Consider the following 20,804-nt stretch of genomic DNA (forward strand, 5'->3'; position numbering starts at 1 on the left):
GAGAAGAATAAAACAATAGCAAAAATCAATGAAACCAAGAGCTGGTTCTTCGAGAAAATAAACAAAATAGATAAGCCTCTAGCCAGACTTATTAAGAGGAAAAGAGAGTCAACACAAATCAACAGTATCAGAAATGAGAAAGGAAAAATCACAACAGATCCCGCAGAAATACAAAGAATTATTAGAGACTACTATGAAAACCTATATGCTAACAAGCTGGGAAACCTAGGAGAAATGGACAACTTCCTAGAAAAATACAACCTTCCAAGACTGACCCAAAAAGAAACAGAAAATCTAAACAGACCAATTACCAGCAACGAAATTGAAGCGGTAATCAAAAAACTACCAAAGGGGGGAGGGGCGGAAGATGGCGGCGTGAGTAGAGCAGCGGAAATCTCCTCCCAAAACAACATATATCTATGAAAATATAACAAAGACAACCCTTCCTAGAATAAAGACCAGAGGACACAGGACAATATCCAGACCACATCCACACCTGAGAGAACCCAGCGCCTCGCGAAGGGGGTAAGATACAAGCCCCGGACCCGCGGGAGCCAAGCGCCCCTCCCCCCAGCTCCCGGCGGGAGAAGAGCAGGCAGAGCGGGAGGGAGACGGAGCACAGGGCTGCCGAACACCCAGCCCCAGCCATCCGGGCCAGAGTGCAGGGCCCTCGATACTGGGAAAACAGGGCAGCAAGAACAGTGAGCAGGCACTGGAGGCTGGGCGACAGAGAACATAAGAAAAGCGCGCGACCATTTTTTTTTTTTTTTGCTTTTTTGCTGCTTTGTTTTGGCGAGCGCTTTTTGGAAGTCTTAAAGGGACAGGGACCCCAATACTAGGGAAACAGGGCAGAAAGACCGGTGAGCAGAGGCCTGAGGCTGGTACCGGAGAATAAAGAAAAACGAACGACCACCTTTTTTTTTTAATTAAAAATTTTTTTTTTTTTAATTAAAAAAATTTTTTTTCTTGTTTTTTTTTGTGGTCGTTGTTTTGTTTTGGCGGGTGCTTTTTGGAAGTCTTAAAGGGGCAGGGTGGGTCACTTAATCCAGAGGTAGGGAATCCGGGATCTCTGGGCACCCTAACCCCTGGGCTGCAGAGAGCAGGGAGGCCCCTTACGGAGATAACTAGCCTCCCAGAAGCTCCTGCTCCAACGCGACTCCACCATTTTGGAGTAGCTGCCCGAGCCAGGCCACGCCCACAGCAACAGCGGAGATTAACTCCATAACAGCCGGGCAGGAAGCAGAAACCCTGCCTGCGCGCAGCTGCGCAGCACAAGCCACAAGAGGTCGCTGTTTTCCCAGGAGAGGAGGGCCACAAACCAACAAGAAAGGAAGTCCTTCCAGCCATCACTCGTCCCAGTTCTGCAGACTATTCCTATCACCATGAAAAGGCAAAGCTACAGGCAGACAAAGATCACAGAGACAACACCAGAGAAGGAGACAGACCTAACCAGTCTTCCTGACAAAGAATTCAAAATAAGAATCATAAACATGCTGACAGAGATGCAGAGAAATACGCAAGAAAAATGGGATGAAGTCCAGAAAGAGATCACAGATGCCAGAAAGGAGATCGCAGAAATGAAACAAACTCTGGAAGGGTTTATAAGCAGAATGGATAGAATGCAAGAGGCCATTGATGGAATTGAAATCAGAGAACAGGAACGCATAGAAGCTGACATAGAGAGAGACAAAAGGATCTCCAGGAATGAAACAATATTAAGAGAACTGTGTGACCAATCTAAAAGGAACAATATCCGTATTATAGGGGTCCCAGAAGAAGAAGAGAGAGAAAAAGAGATGGAAAGTATCTTAGAAGAAATAATTGCTGAAAACTTCCCCACACTGGGGGAGCAAGTAATCAAAGAGACCACGGAAATACACAGAACCCCCAACAGAAAGGATCCAAGAAGGGCAACACCAAGACACATAATAATTAAAATGGCAAAGATCAAGGACAAGGAAAGAGTGTTAAAGGCAGCTAGAGAGAAAAAGGTCACCTATAAAGGGAAACCCATCAGGCTAACGTCAGATTTCTCAACAGAAACCCTACAGGCCAGAAGAGAATGGCATGATATATTTAATACAATGAAACAGAAGGGCCTTGAACCAAGGATACTGTATCCAGCACGACTATCATTCAAATATGACGGTGGGATTAAACAATTCCCAGACAAACAAAAGCTGAGGGAATTTGCTTTCCACAAACCACCTCTACAGAACATCTTACAGGGACTGCTCTAGATGGGAGCACTCCTAGAAAGAGCACAGCACAAAACACCCAACATATGAAGAATCGAGGAGGAGGAACAAGAAGGGAGAGAAGAAAAGAATCTCCAGACAGTATATATAACAGCTCAATAAGCGAGCTAAGTTAGGCAGTAAGATACTAAAGAGGCTAACCTTGAACCTTTGGTAACCACGAATTTAAAGCCTGCAATGGCAATAAGTACATATCTTTCAATAGTCACCCTAAATGTTAATGGGTTGAATGCACCAATCAAAAGACACAGAGTAACAGAATGGATAAAAAAGCAAGACCCATCTATATGCTGCTTACAAGAAACTCACCTCAAACCCAAAGACATGTACAGACTAAAAGTCAAGGGATGGAAAAACATATTTCAAGCAAACAACAGTGAGAAGAAAGCAGGGGTTGCAGTACTAATATCAGACAAAATAGACTTCAAAACAAAGAAAGTAACAAGAGATAAAGAAGGACACTACATAATGATAAAGGGCTCAGTCAAACAAGAGGATATAACCATTCTAAATATATATGCACCCAACACAGGAGGACCAGCATATGTGAAACAAATACTAACAGAACTAAAGGGGGACATAGACTGCAATGCATTCATTCTAGGAGACTTCAACACACCACTCACCCCAAAGGATAGATCCACGGGGCAGAAAATAAGTAAGGACACGGAAGCACTGAACAACACAGTAGAGCAGATGGACCTAATAGACATCTATAGAACTCTACATCCAAAAGCAGCGGGATATACATTCTTCTCAAGTGCACATGGAACTTTCTCCAGAATAGACCACATACTAGGCCACAAAAAGAGCCTCAGAAAATTCCAAAAGATTGAAATCCTACCAACCAACTTTTCAGACCACAAAGGCATAAAACTAGAAATAAACTGTACAAAGAAAGCAAAGAGGCTCACAAACACATGGAGGCTTAACAACACGCTCCTAAATAATCAATGGATCAATGACCAAATCAAAATGGAGATCCAGCAATATATGGAAACAAATGACAACAACAACACTAAGCCCCAACTTCTGTGGGACACAGCAAAAGCAGTCTTAAGAGGAAAGTATATAGCAATCCAAGCATATTTAAAAAAGGAAGAGCAATCCCAAATGAATGGTCTAATGTCACAAATATAGAAATTGGAAAAAGAAGAACAGATGAGGCCTAAGGTCAGCAGAAGGAGGGACATAATAAAGATCAGAGAAGAAATACATAAAATTGAGAAGAATAAAACAATAGCAAAAATCAATGAAACCAAGAGCTGGTTCTTCGAGAAAATAAACAAAATAGATAAGCCTCTAGCCAGACTTATTAAGAAGAAAAGAGAGTCAACACAAATCAACAGTATCAGAAACGAGAAAGGAAAAATCACGACGGACCCCACGGAAATGCAAAGAATTATTGGAGACTACTATGAAAACCTATATGCTAACAAGCTGGGAAACCTAGGAGAAATGGACAACTTCCTAGAAAAATATAACCTTCCAAGATTGACCCAGGAAGAAACAGAAAATCTAAACAGACCAATTACCAGCAACGAAATTGAAGAGGTAATCAAAAAACTACCAAAGAACAAAACCCCCGGGCCAGATGGATTTACCTCGGAATTTTATCAGACATACAGGGAAGACATAATACCCATTCTCTTTAAAGTTTTCCAAAAAATAGAGGAGGAGGGGATACTCCCAAACTCATTCTATGAAGCTAACATCACCCTAATACCAAAACCAGGCAAAGACCCCAACAAAAAAGAAAACTACAGACCAATATCCCTGATGAACGTAGATGCAAAAATACTCAACAAAATATTAGCAAACCGAATTCAAAAATACATCAAAAGGATCATACACCATGACCAAGTGGGATTCATCCCAGGGATGCAAGGATGGTACAACATTCGAAAGTCCATCAACATCATCCACCACATCAACAAAAAGAAAGACAAAAACCACATGATCATCTCCATAGATGCTGAAAAAGCATTTGACAAAGTTCAACATCCATTCATGTTAAAAACTCTCAGCAAAATGGGAATAGAGGGCAAGTACCTCAACATAATAAAGGCCATCTATGAAAAACCCACAGCCAACATTATATTGAACAGCGAGAAGCTGAAAGCATTTCCTCTGAGATCGGGAACTAGACAGGGATGCCCACTCTCTCCACTGTTATTTAACATATTACTGGAGGTCCTAGCCACGGCAATCAGACAAAATAAAGAAATACAAGGAATCCAGATTGGTAAAGAAGAAGTTAAACTGTCACTATTTGCAGATGACATGATACTGTACATAAAAAACCCTAAAGACTCCACCCCAAAACTACTAGAACTGATATCGGAATACAGCAAAGTTGCAGGATACAAAATCAACACACAGAAATCTGTGGCTTTCCTCTATACTAACAATGAACCAACAGAAAGAGAAATCAGGAAAACAACTCCATTCACAATTGCATCAAAAAAAATAAAATACCTAGGAATAAACCTAACCAAAGAAGTGAAAGACTTATACTCTGAAAACTACAAGTCACTCTTAAGAGAAATTAAAGGGGACACTAACAGATGGAAACTCATCCCATGCTCGTGGCTAGGAAGAATTAATATCGTCAAAATGGCCATCCTGCCCAAAGCAATATACAGATTTGATGCAATCCCTATGAAACTACCAGCAACATTCTTCAATGAACTGGAACAAATAATTCAAAAATTCATATGGAAACACCAAAGACCCCGAATAGCCAAAGCAATCCTGAGAAAGAAGAATAAAGTAGGGGGGATCTCACTCCCAAATTCAAGCTCTACTATAAAGCCATAGTAATCAAGACAATTTGGTACTGGCACAAGAGCAGAGCCACAGACCAAAGGAACAGACTAGACAATCCAGACATTAACCCAGACATATATGGTCAATTAATATTTGATAAAGGAGCCATGGACATACAATGGTGAAATGACAGTCTCTTCAACAGGTGGTGCTGGCAAAACTGGACAGCTACATGTAGGAGAATGAAACTGGACCATTGTCTAACCCCATATACAAAAGTAAACTCAAAATGGATCAAAGACCTGAATGTAAGCCATGAAACCATTAAACTCTTGGAAGAAAACATAGGCAAAAACCTCTTAGACATAAACATGAGTGACCTCTTCTTGAACATATCTCCCTGGGCAAGGAAAACAACAGCAAAAATGAGTAAGTGGGACTATATTAAGCTGAAAAGCTTCTGTACAGCAAAAGACACCATCAATAGAACAAGAAGGATCCCTACAGTATGGGAGAATATATTTGAAAATGACACATCCGATAAAGGCTTGACATCCAGAATATATAAGGAGCTCTCACGCCTCAACAAACAAAAAACAAATAACCCAATTAAAAAATGGGCAGAGGAACTGAACAGACAGTTCTCCAAAAAAGAAATACAGATGGCCAACAGACACATGAAAAGATGCTCCACATCGCTAATTATCAGAGAAATGCAAATTAAAACTACAATGAGGTATCACCTCACACCAGTAAGGATGGCTGCCATCCAAAAGACAAACAACAACAAATGTTGGCGAGGCTGTGGAGAAAGGGGAACCCTCCTACACTGCTGGTGGGAATGTAAACTTGTTCAACCATTGTGGAAAGCAGTATGGAGGTACATCAAAATGCTCAAAACAGACTTACCATTTGACCCAGGAATTGCACTCCTAGGAATTTACCCTAAGAACGCAGCAATCAAGTTTGAGAAAGACAGATGCACCCCTATGTTTATTGCAGCACTATTTACAATAGCCAAGAATTGGAAGCAACCTAAATGTCCATCAATAGATGAATGGATAAAGAAGATGTGGTACATATACACAATGGAATACTACTCAGCCATAAGAAAAGGGCAAATCCAATCATTTGCAGCAACATGGATGGAGCTGGAGGGTATTATGCTCAGTGAAACAAGCCAAGTGGAGAAAGAGAAATACCAAATGATTTCACTTATCTGTGGAATATAAGAACAAAGGAAAAACAGAAGGAACAAAACAGCAGCAGAATCACAGAACTCAAGAATGGACTAACAGGTACCAAAGGGAAAGGAAAGGGACTGGGGAGGATGGGTGGGTAGGGAGGGATAAGGGGGGGAGAAGTAGGGGGGTATTAAGATTAACATGCATGGGGGGGTAGGAGAAAAGGGAGGGCTGTACAACACAGAGAAGGCAAGTAGTGATTCTACAACATTTTGCTATGCTAATGGACAGTGACTGTAAAGGGGTTTATAGGGGAGACCTGGTATAGGGGAGAGCCTAGTAAACATAATATTCATCATGTAAGTGTAGATTAGTGATAGCAAAAAAATAAATAAATAAATAAAGGGCAGTTCCTGTGTGGTAACCTCCAACGAGTTCTACACAAGGGTATAAAGGGCATATAAAAGTGTAGGCAAAGGGTCTGTTTGTGTTTATACAGAGGATCAAAGCCTAATTGGGCTACCCCGAAAATGAACTAAGATACGATATGAAAAAGAACTTCCAACATCTGCACTCTCGGGAAGACTCATGCCAGAAGATGATCATCAAAAAACCCCAACAAAGATCCACGCACTGCTACAGCTGTAGATGCACTCATCCCACCAGTTCCTGGACTTGCCATGGGAATGAGGAAGGAGATATCTAAGCTGGCCTGTGCATACAGTAAAACAACAAAATTGGACTGGATCTATACTGCTGGAACTCAACCAAGAATTTGGGAAGTGCAAATTGTAGCGCTCCAAAGTCTTATAACTACAAACTATTTACTGTTAAAAGAACATATGGCATGTGAACAGTCCCCAGGAATGGGTTGTTTTAATTTGTCTGATTTCTCTCAGACTGTTCAAGTTCAATTGGACAATATCCACCATATCATAGATGAGTTTTCACAAATGCCTAAGGTGCCTAACTGGTTTTCTTGGTTTCACTGGAGATGGCTGGTAATTACAGATATGCTTTGGTTATGTAACTATAGTCCTATTATGTTTATGTGTGTGCGCAATTTAAGCAGTAGCTTAAAACCTATCCATGCTGAAGTTACTCTACAAGAAGATATGTCAAAGAAATAATCAATCTTCCCATGTTTTCTTCCGCCTGCTACTTCTACAGCTTTTCTTCTTCCTTCCTAATTACAACCCTTAAATAGAATTCGTGCCTCATATCAAATTTACCGAGTATCATAATTCTTCCAAGTGGTAAAGATACCTCAAGACAAATGCTGGGCATAGAAGCCACAGGGCATAAATATGCAAAGAAGTAAAAAGCTAACCTTTTCAAACAATAAGGCTTCCCTCTCACTTACCAACTTCACATTTCCCTGTATGGCCCCGGAAGATGACTGGTTAGCCAGAGACGGGTAAGATTCCTCAAGGGAGGAACAACCTAAGACAGGCACAGTCGCAGGGGGGCCATCAGGTGAGAAATTGGGGATCAACAGAGGTGAGGCTTAGAACCTCACCCCCCCTGTTCTGAGAGAAATCTTCTGCATACGTGGATGTTTTATTGCCCTGGTCTAGCTTGGATTAACACATAGTCTACAGGCACACACCTGATCATCTACATTTGCTCTCTTACAACACTAAACTATGTTTTCTACCTTTATCTTGTATCTACCTACCACTTCAGCATTTTATTAAAAATAATAATAATAAAGAGAGAAATGTGGTATCCACATATAAATCAAGTATAAAAACCAAATGAGTATTCATATTTGAACTGACTGTTTATAGTTCACAATGCATGAGCAAAACCGAAAGTTTCTGTGATGACTGCCCTTGTACTGTTCACTATGTAACTTATTCATTATGTAAGAATTTGTTCTACATGTAAAAACTTGTTTGTTATGCCTCAGAAGATTGGAGACTGACAAAAATTAGGCTTGGGGTGGAATAATGATTGTGCATGGAGCATTGACTCCCCTATACAGAATTTTATTGTCGTTAACAACCATTTGATCAATAAATATGAGAGATGCCCTCACAAAAAAAAAAAAAAAAAAAAAAAAAGAAGGACAGACTTCCAATGGTAAAATAAATTAGTAACCGGGATGTAATGTATAGCATAAGGAATATAGTCAAGATATTGTAACAGCCTGGTAGGGTGATAGCTGGAACCTAGAATTATGGATATAAATGTTCTACCACTGTGTTGTACACTTGAAACTCATGTAATGTAATACTGTGTGTCAACTACCCTTCTATAAAAAATAAATATTTAAAAAAAAAAAAAAGCTTGTCAATTACAAATTCATTAAAATCACCTTGAAATAAAAAAAAAAAAAAAACTACCAAAGAACAAAACCCCCGGGCCAGATGGATTTACCTCGGAATTTTATCAGACATACAGGGAAGACATAATACCCATTCTCCTTAAAGTTTTCCAAGAAATAGAAGAGGAGGGGATACTCCCAAACTCATTCTATGAAGCTAACATCACCCTAATACCAAAACCAGGCAAAGACACCACCAAAAAAGAAAACTACAGACCAATATCCCTGATGAACGTAGACGCAAAAATACTCAACAAAATTTTAGCAAACCGAATTCAAAAATACATCAAAACCATCGTACACCATGACCAAGTAGGATTCATCCCAGGGATGCAAGGATGGCACAACATTCGAAAGTCCATCAATATCATCCACCACATCAACAAAAAGAAAGACAAAAACCACATGATCATCTCCATAGATGCTGAAAAAGCATTTGACAAAGTTCAACATCCATTCATGATAAAAACTCTCAGCAAAATGGGAATAGAGGGCAAGTACCTCAACATAATAAAGGCCATCTATGAAAAACTCACAGCCAACATTATATTGAATAGAGAGAAGCTGAAAGCATTTCCGCTGAGATCGGGAACTAGACAGGGATGCCCACTCTCCCCACTGTTATTTAACATAATACTGGAGGTCCTAGCCACGGCAATCAGACAAAACAAAGAAATACAAGGAATCCAGATTGGCAAAGAAGAAGTCAAACTGTCACTATTTGCAGATGACATGATACTGTACATAAAAAACCTTAAAGACTCCACCCCAGAACTACTAGAACTGATATCAGAATACAGCAAAGTTGCAGGATACAAAATCAACACACAGAAATCTGCGGCTTTCCTATATACCAACAATGAACCAACAGAAAGAGAAATCAGGAAAACAACTCCATTCACAATTGCATCAAAAAAAATAAAATACCTAGGAATAAACCTAACCAAAGAAGTGAAAGACTTATATTCTGAAAACTACAAGTCACTCTTAAAAGAAATTAAAGGGGACACTAACAGATGGAAACGCATCCCATGCTCGTGGCTAGGAAGAATTAATATCGTCAAAATGGCCATCCTGCCCAAAGCAATATACAGATTTGATGCAATCCCTATGAAACTACCAGCAACATTCTTCAATGAACTGGAACAAATAATTCAAAAATTCATATGGAACCACCAAAGACCCCGAATAGCCAAAGCAATCCTGAGAAAGAAGAATAAAGTAGGGGGGATCTCACTCCCCAACTTCAAGCTCTATTATAAAGCCATAGTAATCAAGACAATTTGGTACTGGCACAAGAACAGAGCCACAGACCAATGGAACAGACTAGACAATCCAGACATTAACTCAGACATATATGGTCAATTAATATTTGATAAAGGAGCCATGGACATACAATGGCGAAATGACAGTCTCTTCAACAGATGGTGCTGGCAAAACTGGACAGCTACATGTAGGAGAATGAAACTGGACCATCGTCTAACCCCATATACAAAAGTAAACTCAAAATGGATCAAAGACCTGAATGTAAGTCATGAAACCATTAAACTCTTGGAAGAAAACATAGGCACAAACCTCTTAGACATAAACATGAGTGACCTCTTCTTGAACATATCTCCCCGGGCAAGGAAAACAACAGCAAAAATGAACAAGTGGGACTATATTAAGCTGAAAAGCTTCTGTACAGCAAAAGACACCATCAATAGAACAAAAAGGAACCCTACAGTATGGGAGAATATCTTTGAAAATGACACATCCGATAAAGGCTTGACGTCCAGAATATATAAAGAGCTCACACGCCTCAACAAACAAAAAACAAATAACCCAATTAAAAAATGGGCAAAGGAACTGAACAGATGGTTCTCCAAAAAAGAAATACAGATGGCCAACAGACACATGAAAAGATGCTCCACATCGCTAATTATCAGAGAAATGCAAATTAAAACTACAATGAGGTATCACCTCACACCTGTAAGGATGGCTGCCATCCAAAAGACAAACAACAACAAATGTTGGCGAGGCTGTGGAGAAAGGGGAACCCTCCTACACTGCTGGTGGGAATGTAAACTTGTTCAACCATTGTGGAAAGCAGTATGGAGGTACATCAAAATGCTCAAAACAGACTTACCATTTGACCCAGGAATTGCACTCCTAGGAATTTACCCTAAGAATGCAGCAATCAAGTATGAGAAAGATCAGTGCACCCCTATGTTTATCGCAGCACTATTTACAATAGCCAAGAATTGGAAGCAACCTAAATGTCCATCGATAGATGAATGGATAAAGAAGATGTGGTACATATACACAATGGAATACTACTCAGCCATAAGAAAAGGGCAAATCCAACCATTTGCAGCAACATGGATGGAGCTGGAGGGTATTATGCTCAGTGAAACAAGCCAAGCAGAGAAAGAGAAATACCAAATGATTTCACTTATCTGTGGAATATAAGAACAAAGGAAAAACTGAAGGAACAAAACAGCAGCAGAATCACAGAACTCAAGAATGGACTAACAGGTACCAAAGGGAAAGGGACTGGGGAGGATGGGTGGGTAGGGAGGGATAAGGGGGGGAGAAGTAGGGGGGTATTAAGATTAGCATCCATAGCGGGGTGGGAGAAAGGGGAGGGCTGTACAACACAGAGAAGACAAGTAGTGATTCTACAACAGGTTGCTACGCTGATGGACAGTGACTGTAAAGGAGTATATAGGGGGGACCTGGTATAGGGGAGAGCCTAGTAAACAAAGTATTCGTCATGTAAGTGTAGATTAATGATTAAAAAAAAAAATGCAGTTCCTATGTGGTGACCTCTAATGAGTTCTACACAATGATATAAAGGACATATAAAAGTGTAGGCAAAGGGTCTGTTTGTGTTTATACAGAGGATCAAAGCCTAATTGGGCTACCCCGAAAATGAACTAAGATACGATATGAAAAAGAACTTCCAACATCTGCACTCTCGGGAAGACTCATGACAGAAGATGATCAGAAAAAAAAAAAAAAAAAAAAACTTCAACAAAGATCCACACACTGTCACAGGTGTAGATGCACTCATCCCACCAGTTCCTGGACTTGCCATGGGAAAGATGAAGGAGATATCTAAGCTGGCCTGTGCATGCAGTAAAACAACAAATTTGACTGGATCTATACTGTTGGAACTCAACCAAGAATTAGGAGAAGTGCAAATTGTAGCACTCCAAAATCTTACAACCACAGACTATTTATCGTTAAAAGAACATATGGGATATGAACAGTCCCCAGGAATGGGGTGTTCTAGTTTATCTGAATTCTCTCAGACTGTTTAAGTTCAGTTGGACAATATCCACCATATCATAGATAAGTTTTCACAAATGCCTAAGGTGCCTAACTGGTTTTCTTGGTTTCACTGGAGATGGCTGGTAATTACAGGTATGCTTTGGTTAGGTAACTATATTCCTATTATGTTAATGTGTGTGCACAATTTAATTAGTCGTTTAAAACCTATCCATGCTGAAGTTACTCTACAAGAAGATATGTCAAAGAAATAATCAATCTTCCCAGGTTTTCTTCCGCCTGCTACTTCTGTAGCTTTTCTTCTTCCTACCTAATCACAACCTTTAAATAGAACTCGTGCCACATGTCGAATTTAACGAGTATCATAATTCTTCCAAGTGGTAAAGACACCTCAAGACAAATGCTGGGCATAGAAGCCACAGGGCATAAATATGCAAAGAAGTAAAAAGCTAACCTTTTCAAACGATAAGGCTTCTCTCTCACTTACCAACTTCACATTTCCCTGTATGGCCCCGGAAGATGACTGGTTAGCCAGAGATGGGTAAGATTCCTCAAGGGAGGAACAACCTAAGACAGGCACAGTCGCAGGGGGCCATCTGGTGAGAAAATGGGGAGCAGCAGAGGTGAGGCTTAGAACCTCCCCCCCTCATGTTCTGAGAGAAATCTTCTGCATACATGGATGTTTATTGCCCTGGTCTAGCTCGGATTAACACATAGTCTACAGGCACACACCTGATCATCTACATTTGCTCTCTTACAACACTAAACTCTGTTTTCTACCTTTATCTCGTATCTACCTACCACTTCAGCATTTTATTAAAAATAATAATAATAGAGAAATGTGGTATCCACATATAAATTAGGTTTAAAAATCAAATGAGTATTCATATTTGAACTGACTGTTTATAGTTCATAATGCATTAACAAAACCGAAAGCTTCTGTGATGACTGCCCTTGCACTGTTCACCATGTAACTTATTCACTATGTAAGAATTTGTACTCCATGTAAGAATTTGTTCGTTATGCATCAGAAGATTGGAGACTGACGAAAAATGGGCTTGGGGTGGATTAATGATTGTGCATTGAGTATTGACCCCCCTATACAGAGATTTGTTGTGGTTAACAACTATTTGATCAATAAATATGAGAGATGCCCTCACAATATATATATATATATATATATAAACACTTCCAATTGTAAAATAAATAAGTAACTGGGATGTAATGTATAGCATAAGGAATATAGTCAAAATATTGTAACAACTTGGTATGGTGATACCTGGTACCTAGAAATATCATGTATATAAATGTTGAGTCGCTGTGTTGTACACCTGAAACTAATGTAATGCAATGCTGTTGTCAACTACCCTTCAATAAAAAAAAAAAAAAAAAAAAAAAAAAAAGAGAGACTTACCTCAAACCCAGAGACATGCACAGAAGAAAAGTGAAGGGATGGAGAAAGATATTCATGCAAACACCACGGAGAAAAAAGGTGTTGCAGTACTAGTATCAGAAAAAACAGACTTCACAACAAAGAAAGTAACAAGAGATAAAGAAGGACATTACATAATGATAAAGGGGACAGTCCAACAAGAGGATATAACCATTATAAATATATATGCACCCAATACAGGAGCACCAACATATGTGAAACAAATACTAACAGAATTAAAGGAGGAAATACAATGCAATGCATTCATTTTAGGAGACTTCAACACACCACTTACTCCAAAGGACAGATCCACCAGACAGAAAATAAGTAAGGACACAGAGGCACTGAACAACACACTAGAACAGATGGACCTAATAGACATCTATAGAACTCTACACCCAAAAGTAACAGGATACACATTCTTCTCAAGTGCACATGGAACATTCTCCAGAATAGACCACATACTAGGCCACAAAAAGAGCCTCAGTAAATTCAAAAAGATTGAAATTCTACCAACCAACTTCTGGGACCACAAATGGATAACACTAGAAATAAATTGTATAAAGAAAGCAAAAAGGCTCACAAACACATGGAGGCTTAACAACATGCTCCTAAATAATCAATGGATCAATGACCAAATTAAAATAGAGACCCAGCAATAAATGGAAACAAATGACAATGACAACACAAAGCCCCAACTTCTGTGGGATGCAGCAAAAGCAGTTTTAAGAGGAAAGTATATAGCAATCCAGGTATATTTAAAGAAGGAAGAACAATCCCAAATGAATAGTCTAAAGTCACAATTATCGAAATTGGAAAAAGAAGAACAAATGAGGCCTAAAGTCAGCAGAAGGAGGGATATAATGAAGATCAGAGAAGAAATAAATAAAATTCAGAAGAATAAAACAATAGAAAAAATCAATGAAACCAAGAGCTGGTTCCTCGAGAAAATAAACAAAATAGATAATCCTCTAGCCAGACTTATTAAGAGAAAAAGAGAATCAACACACATCAACAGAATCAGAAACGAGAAAGGAAAAATCATGACGGACCCCGCAGAAATACAAAGAATTATTAGAGAATACTATGAAAACCTATATGCTAAGAAGCTGGAAAACCAAGAAGAAATGGACAACTTTCTAGAAAAACACAACCTTCCAAGACTGACCAAGGAAGAAACAGAAAATCTAAACAGACCAATTACCAGCAACGAAATAGAAGCGGTAATTAAAAAACTACCCAAGAACAAAACCCCCGGGCCAGAGGGATTTACCTCGGAATTTTATCAGACATACAGAGAAGACATAATACCCATTCTCCTTAAAGTTTTCCAAAAAACAGAAGAGGAGGGAATACTCCCAAACTCATTCTATGAAGCCAACATCACTCTAATACCAAAACCAGGCAAAGCCCCCACCAAAAAAGAAAACTACAGACCAATATCCCTGATGAACGTAGATGCAAAAATACTCAACAAAATATTAGCAAACCAAATACAAAAATACATCAAAAGGATCATACACCACGACCAAGTGGGATTCATCCCAGGGATGCAAGGATGGTACAACATTCGAAAGTCCATCAACATCATCCACCACATCAACAAAAAGAAAGACAAAAACCACATGATCATCTCCATAGATGCTGAAAAAGCATTTGACAAAGTTCAACATCCATTCATGTTAAAAACTCTCAGCAAAATGGGAATAGAGGGCAAGTACCTCAACATAATAAAGGCCATCTATGATAAACCCACAGCCAACATTATATTGAACAGCGAGAAGCTGAAAGCATTTCCTCTGAGATCGGGAACTAGACAGGGATGCCCACTCTCTCCACTGTTATTTAACATAGTACTGGAGGTCCTAGCCACAGCAATCAGACAAAATAAAGAAATACAAGGAATCCAGATTGGTAAAGAAGAAGTTAAACTGTCACTATTTGCAGATGACATGATACTGTACATAAAAAACCCTAAAGACTCCACCCCAAAACTACTAGAACTGATATCGGAATACAGCAAAGTTGCAGGATACAAAATCAACACACAGAAAATCTGTGGCTTTCCTATATACTAACAATGAACCAACAGAAAGAGAAATCAGGAAAACAACTCCATTCACAATTGCATCAAAAAAAATAAAATACCTAGGAATAAACCTAACCAAAGAAGTGAAAGACTTATACTCTGAAAACTACAAGTCACTCTTAAGAGAAATTAAAGGGGACACTAACAGATGGAAACTCATCCCATGCTCATGGCTAGGAAGAATTAATATCGTTAAAATGGCCATCCTGCCCAAAGCAATATACAGATTTGATGCAATCCCTATGAAACTACCAGCAACATTCTTCAATGAACTGGAACAAATAATTCAAAAATTCATATGGAAACACCAAAAACCCTGAATAGCCAAAGCAATCCTGAGAATGAAGAATAAAGTAGGGGGGATCTCACTCCCCAACTTCAAGCTCTACTATAAAGCCATAGTAATCAAGACAATTTGGTACTGGCACAAGAGCAGAGCCACAGACCAATGGAACAGACTAGACAATCCAGACATTAACCCAGACATATATGGTCAATTAATATTTGATAAAGGAGCCATGGACATACAATGGCGAAATGACAGTCTCTTCAACAGGTGGTGCTGGCAAAACTGGACAACTACATGTAGGAGAATGAAACTGGACCATTGTCTAACCCCATATACAAAAGTAAACTCAAAATGGATCAAAGACCTGAATGTAAGCCATGAAACCATTAAACTCTTGGAAGAAAACATAGGCAAAAACCTCTTAGACATAAACATGAGTGACCTCTTCTTGAACATATCTCCCTGGGCAAGGAAAACAACAGCAAAAATGAGTAAGTGGGACTATATTAAGCTGAAAAGCTTCTGTACAGCAAAAGACACCATCAATAGAACAAGAAGGATCCCTACAGTATGGGAGAATATATTTGAAAATGACACATCCGATAAAGGCTTGACGTCCAGAATATATAAGGAGCTCACACGCCTCAACAAACAAAAAACAAATAACCCAATTAAAAAATGGGCAGAGGAACTGAACAGACAGTTCTCCAAAAAAGAAATACAGATGGCCAACAGACACATGAAAAAATGCTCCACATCGTTAATTATCAGAGAAATGCAAATTAAAACTACAATGAGGTATCACCTCACACCAGTAAGGATGGCTGCCATCCAAAAGACAAACAACAACAAATGTTGGCGAGGCTGTGGAGAAAGGGGAACCCTCCTACACTGCTGGTGGGAATGTAAACTTGTTCAACCATTGTGGAAAGCAGTATGGAGGTACATCAAAATGCTCAAAACAGACTTACCATTTGACCCAGGAATTGCACTCCTAGGAATTTACCCTAAGAATGCAGCAATCAAGTTTGAGAAAGACAGATGCACCCCTATGTTTATTGCAGCACTATTTACAATAGCCAAGAATTGGAAGCAACCTAAATGTCCATCAATAGATGAATGGATAAAGAAGATGTGGTACATATACACAATGGAATACTACTCAGCCATAAGAAAAGGGCAAATCCAATCATTTGCAGCAACATGGATGGAGCTGGAGGGTATTATGCTCAGTGAAACAAGCCAAGCGGAGAAAGAGAAATACCAAATGATTTCACTTATCTGTGGAATATAAGAACAAAGGAAAAACTGAAGGAACAAAACAGCAGCAGAATCACAGAACTCAAGAATGGACTAACAGGTACCAAAGGGAAAGGGACTGGGGAGGATGGGTGGGTAGGGAGGGGTAAGGGGGGGAGAAGTAGGGGAGTATTAAGATTAACATGCATGGGGGGGTAGGAGAAAAGGGAGGGCTGTACAACACAGAGAAGGCAAGTAGTGATTCTACAACATTTTGCTATGCTGATGGACAGTGACTGTAAAGGGGTTTATAGGGGAGACCTGGTATAGGGGAGAGCCTAGTAAACATAATATTCGTCATGTAAGTGTAGATTAGTGATACCAAAAACAAAGCAAAAAAAAAAAAAGGGCATATAAAAGTGTAGGCAAAGGGTCTGTTTGTGTTTATACAGAGGATCAAAGCCTAATTGGGCTACCCCGAAAATGAACTAAGATACGATATGAAAAAGAACTTCCAACATCTGCACTCTCTGGAAGACTCATGCCAGAAGATGATCATCAAAAAACCCCAACAAAGATCCACGCACTGCTACAGCTGTAGATGCACTCATCCCACCAGTTCCTGGACTTGCCATGGGAATGAGGAAGGAGATATCTAAGCTGGCCTGTGCATACAGTAAAACAACAAATTTGACTGGATCTATACTGTTGGAACTCAAACAAGAATTTGGAGAAGTGCAAATTGTAGCGCTCCAAAGTCTTATAACTACAAACTATTTACTGTTAAAAGAACATATGGGATGTGAACAGTCCCCAGGAATGGGTTGTTTTAATTTGTCTGATTTCTCTCAGACTGTTCAAGTTCAGTTGTACAATATCCACCATATCATAGATAAGTTTTCACAAATGCCTAAGGTGCCTAACTGGTTTTCTTGGTTTCACTGGAGATGGCTGGTAATTACAGATATGCTTTGGTTATGTAACTATACTCTTATTATGTTAATGTGTGTGCACAATTTAAGTAGTAGCTTAAAACCTATATATGCTGAAGTTACTCTACAAGAAGATATGTCAAAGAAATAATCAATCTTCCCATGTTTTCTTCCGCCTGCTACTTCTACAGCTTTTCTTCTTCCTTCCTAATTACAACCCTTAAATAGAATTCGTGCCTCATATCAAATTTACCGAGTATCATAATTCTTCCAAGTGGTAAAGATACCTCAAGACAAATGCTGGGCATAGAAGCCACAGGGCATAAATATGCAAAGAAGTAAAAAGCTAACCTTTTCAAACAATAAGGCTTCCCTCTCACTTACCAACTTCACATTTCCCTGTATGGCCCCGGAAGATGACTGGTTAGCCAGAGACGGGTAAGATTCCTCAAGGGAGGAACAACCTAAGACAGGCACAGTCACAGGGGGGCCATCAGGTGAGAAATTGGGGATCAACAGAGGTGAGGCTTAGAACCTCACCCCCCCTGTTCTGAGAGAAATCTTCTGCATACGTGGATGTTTTATTGCCCTGGTCTAGCTTGGATTAACACATAGTCTACAGGCACACACCTGATCATCTACATTTGTTCTCTTACAACACTAAACTCTGTTTTCTACCTTTGTCTTGTATCTACCTACCACTTCAGCATTTTATTAAAAATAATAATAATAAAGAGAGAAATGTGGTATCCACATATAAATCAAGTATAAAAATCAAATGAGTATTCATATTTGAACTGACTGTTTATAGTTCATAATGCATGAGCAAAACTGAAAGTTTCTGTGATGACTGCCCTTGTACTGTTCACTATGTAACTTATTCATTATGTAAGAATTTGTTCTCCATGTAAGAACTCGTTTGTTATGCCTCAGAAGATTGGAGACTGACAAAAATTAGGCTTGGGTTGGATTAATGATTGTGCATTGAGCATTGACTCCCCTATACAGAATTTTATTGTCGTTAACAACCATTTGATCAATAAATATGAGAGATGCCCTCACAAAAAAAAAAAAAAAAAAAAAAAAGGACAGACTTCCAATGGTAAAACAAATAAGTAACCGGGATGTAATGTATAGCATAAGGAATATAGTCAAGATATTGTAACAGCTTGGTAGGGTGATAGCTGGAACCTAGAATTATGTATATAAATGTTCTACCACTGTGTTGTACACTTGAAACTAATGTAATGTAATACTGTGCGTCAACTACCCTTCAATAAAAAATTATTATTTAAAAAAAAAAATTATATACATTCTTGACTATACAAATAAAATGTTCATCACATAACAATGCAAAAGCAGAGTTTAAGAAGACTGCTCTGAAAATGCATTGTTTGAAAGTCATTATTGAAAAGTACAAAACTCCTATTTTGCTTTCAGTTAAAAAAAGATTTCATACCTCATATGAGCAATGTGACAGAATATATCAGATATGACAAACTGGTCACTGGTTTCACCAGCAACTGTTCCTACTGGGCATGGAAGTGCCAGCTCTGTCTTTTTGCTCATCCTGAAATACTAGCATTTTCTTCAATCTCTGCTTTCTTTTCAGGAATCTTTTCCAGCCATGAGTCCATTCTGTGAGGATTCATTTGTTAAAACTGGGTAATAACACTCAGCTAGCTGGACATAGGCCCACTGCCCCTCCAGGTCCACTCTGTGGACCTTCCATCCCTTCCCCCTTACTGGGTCCCAAGGTTTGGGGTTGCACCAGCTAGGGTATGAAGCCCCCACCCCCATAACATTCCTTCCCTGGGGTCTCCTTCCCTGGGTTTCCTCAGCTGAACCATCACATAGGCTGACCTGGTCCAATGCAGGCCCCTACTATACCAGCCCATTTAGCCCTGCCCTCCCCTGCATGGGTGGCCCTCTCCTGGGGCCATCTGACGAACAGGGACAGCGAGGGCACCAGTGTCAATCTGAAATACTTAATTTATTTCAGCAAATACTTAAATATTTTAAGTAAATATATTAAGAATTATAAAAGCACAACCTCCTTCTTTTTTCTATTTTTTAATTTTTTAAATTTTTCCTAGAAAGAAATTATTTCCAGATTACATTGGTAATTACAATCAGCTACCCTTATAAACCTCTTACAGAAGGAAATTGTGGATCATATAAAGGAAAATGTTTATAGAAGGGAAAATTAGGTATTGTCCATATATTATATCTGTCAATAATGGGCAATACCTTAGAGAAGAGGGCTTTCTCGGGGTCACCCAGAGACTTTGGAGGCATAGTGATGCTCGTCTGCCTACCTTAGGAGTCCTTGCGCAGCAGATATTTTAGGTTTTATCAGCCCCACATCTCTCCTCCCTGAGAATCGCTCCTTCACAGATACAACCTCCTTCTTATTAGAAATAAGAATCCTAATATTTCTTCCCTCCCCCTGGTGACTGTTTTGCATCCAAGGATGAGTGCCTCTGCATTGCAGGCCACTGGTCCCCAGCCCTGGCTAGAGAAGTCTACACAAACATAATGGCAGGACCCCTAGTCTGCGCAGCTCTGCTCCTCTGCTCTAGGATTCTCACTTCCAGGCAGGGTGCTCCTGCTCCACTCCTCCGTGCTGGACTGTGCCCCTGTGCTATGGGGATGGCCCGCTTTTTCTGGCCACTTCACTCAGCCCCAACCGTCTTCAGCTGTGCCTCCTCCTGAACCCTGGGCAGGGCAGCGCCAGCTTCAGGTCTCCAGCAAAGCCCTGAACACATCGGTCACAGCTGGGCAGGCGTTCACTCCTTCCGCAGGTCCTGCTCCTTTAGCGCCTCGCCGGGACCTGCGCTCACTGCAGACGTCAAGTGGGAGAAGACCAGGCCAGCGCCCCTCCACAGGGCCACAACGGCTCCTCCAGCTGGCTTGGGTGAGAGGGGCTCCCCACAGAAAACGAGGCCCTTTCTCTGGGCTTCTGCGTCACCAGGGCGCGGCCTTAGAGCACTCACCCCTTCCGACGCCG

Source organism: Manis pentadactyla, chromosome 10 (assembly GCF_030020395.1).
Source record: "Manis pentadactyla isolate mManPen7 chromosome 10, mManPen7.hap1, whole genome shotgun sequence".
NCBI classification, from domain to species: Eukaryota; Metazoa; Chordata; class Mammalia; order Pholidota; family Manidae; genus Manis; species Manis pentadactyla.